Source organism: Nicotiana tomentosiformis, chromosome 9, assembly GCF_000390325.3.
Source record: "Nicotiana tomentosiformis chromosome 9, ASM39032v3, whole genome shotgun sequence".
NCBI classification, from domain to species: domain Eukaryota; kingdom Viridiplantae; phylum Streptophyta; class Magnoliopsida; order Solanales; family Solanaceae; genus Nicotiana; species Nicotiana tomentosiformis.
In genome coordinates this window covers 83,346,002-83,348,824 of record NC_090820.1, presented here as the reverse complement: position 1 = coordinate 83,348,824, position 2,823 = coordinate 83,346,002, and the positions used below count along the sequence as shown (strand labels likewise).

General features: G+C 40.6%; 1 non-coding gene across 1 annotated transcript; it reads right to left on the bottom strand.

Annotated features, from left to right (window-relative positions):
- Window positions 1-344: 344 nt before the first annotated feature.
- LOC117276490 (small nucleolar RNA R71) lies at window positions 345-451 on the bottom strand. The gene has a single exon (XR_004506748.1). It is a non-coding gene; the product is annotated as a small nucleolar RNA R71 (small nucleolar RNA).
- Window positions 452-2,823: the final 2,372 nt, after the last annotated feature.

Here is a 2,823-nt window from a genome sequence, read left to right as displayed (position 1 = left end):
CTTGATGCTATGGCTAAGGAAATACGCAAGTTGACTTTAGCCTCAATACAAAATGAGCCTCACATAGCTTGTGATATATGTGGAAGAGGACACCCTACTCATAAGTGTCAAGCCTCAATTGATGAAGTAAATGATGTGGGAAATTATATTACAATGGGTCAGAAGCACCCCAGTTTTTCATGGAGTTCACCTAGAGGTACTGCGAATGCTTGGCAACAATATAACTCTAGACCCCAAGGACAAGTAGCTCATGCCTTCGGAGTATGCCCAGTGGATCGATTAGAACTTGAGAGGAGATGACCAGAAAATTCCTTGATAATTATTTCTCCTCAGCTAAGACGGGCAAGATTAGAAGAGGAATCCATAACTTCTGCCAGAAAGAGACTGAAACTATTTTTGAAGCATGGGAGAGGTTTAAGGAGATAGTTAGAAAGTGTCAACATAGCGGAATTGAACTCTGGATGCAACTCTAGGATTTTTCGGTAGGATTGACACCGGGATCATATAGAACATTGAGCAATGCAGTTGGAGGCCCTTTGATGAAGAAGACTCCAAAGGAGATAGTTACAATTCTTAATGAGTTATCTAAAGAGCACAAGCGGAGCCGCATGTGCAACAGTGCGATCGCAGGTGCGAAAACCCCTGAAGGCAATGAGGTCCATTAAATGTCAGGACTTAGGCTATTTTGGTTCATTTCTTTCACTTCTTGGACGATTTTAGATCTCTTTGAAGAAGGGTTTTCACCTAGCACTTTGAGGTAAGTAATTTATATATAAGATGAGTTTAATACATGCATTTTGGGTAGATTCTTAACACATAAATTATAGAAATTGTGGGGTTAGTTGAAAAAACCTAGGTTTTGATAAAAATGGGATTTAACCTCGAAAACGATTATGGAATTGGGTGAAAATTATATATTTGAGTTCGTGAGGTTATGGGTAACAATTATCTTCAAAAACTTTAGGAATCCGGGCATATGGGCCCGGGGGTAAATTTTAGGGATTTTCCAATTTGGGTTGTGTAATTGCTCTAATAGTTAAATTTTGAACTTGGGAGTGTATATTGATTAATTTATATAATATTTGGCTAGTTTCGGGTTGTTTGACACCAAGTTGAGGATTTAGAGCGGATTTGTGGACCAGAAGTGAGCTTAAGAATGAGGTAAGTCTCTTGTCTAACCTTGTAAAAGAGAACTCATCCCCTTAGGTGTATCTTGTTGTGTATTACTTGTGTGGCGAGCTACGTATGCACTAGGTGACGAGAGCCCATGAGTAACTATATTCCATGAGATGTCTGAGACTAGGGATTTTAAAGTTGCAAATTTCCAATTTAGATTTCTTATTTTTGGGAAGAATTGAGGAATACATAATAACTCTGTGAAATCCATTTCCTCTCGCGTCGCAAGTACTTCCGCGAGCGAGGTAAGCTTCTCTACTCTCATGGGAGCGGGTCGTTCGCCTCGGCAGTTTAATAGATGCATCTATGATTCGTGTCGTTCGACCCTCAGCAGTGCACACAGTATTTTGGATCGGGCCGTACGACCTCGGCATAAATAGTGCATGATAATACTCGGAGCCCGATTACACTTGATATTATTTTATGACTTGAGAGGTTATGATTTACTTAATGACTGAAATTGATTTGGAACTAGTAAGTATTAGTTGGAGACTTTGGAATTTATTATCGGTTAAAGAATCATTTATTCACTGCTTGCTATCGTGTTATTATTATTCACATATTCCATGCCTATTTAGAATTTTTGTATTTTATTTGTTGGCCCATAGTAAGTGTAGATGTCGACCCCTCGCCACTACTTATTCGAGGTTAGACTGGATACTTACTAGGTACATGTTGTTTATGTACTCAAGCTACACTTCTGCACTAATCGTGCAGGATCTAAGGCAGGTGCATCTGGTGTCCATTCAGGCGCACACCCCCGTTATCTTGAGGCTTAGTGGTGATCTGCTCTTTGAGTCCGTTCTACAGCACCCACAGTCTCTCTCTTTTGTATTTACTTTCTATCTATCTCAGTTTCAGACAGTAGCTTAGGTGTTTTGTATATTCTACTAGTTGCTCATACACTTGTGACACCGAGTCTTTGGAATATGCTAGTAGACACTTTATGACTTTTGAGTACTTATTTCATCATATCTCCTCTTTTATTAGTTTGCACTTTACTTTATTAAATTTTTCACTTTTCATTTACTTAATAAATAAAACTATCAACTACTTTGAAATTATTAAAAGGAATGAATATATGGCTAGTTTACCATTGGCTTGCCTAGCGATGACGTTGGGCACCAGCACGGCCTATAGGAGGAATTGGGTCATGAAAACATGGTATTAAAGCACTAGGCTCACGTAGGTCTCACAAGTCATGAGCAGGCCTCATAGAGTCTTGCGGATCGGTGCAGAGATGTCCGTACTTATCTTCGAGAGTTTATATGGTGCTAGGATACTACTCTTTCTTCATCTACTATCGTGTAGTTGATGTTGTGCTAAGTATCTTTCTCTTATTCTCTCACAGATGGTAAAAAAGTGCACGGCAGATGTATATGACCATGGAAGAGTTGATCCCTCTATTGCTAGAGGCCGAGGTAGAGGGCGAGGGAGGGATCCATCTCATGGAAGAGGACGAGGGCATCCTAGAGATGCTCTAGTTGTGCCACTAGTGGATCCAGTCGAGGATCCTGTTATTGAAGACAAGGGCGAGGTGCCTGTAGCGGAGCCGGCCCTAGTGGATTTCATGTCCGCGCCAGGATTCCAGGAGGTCATGGGTCGTATGCTGGGATTCTATGACTCAGGCTAGTTTATTTCTAGCAG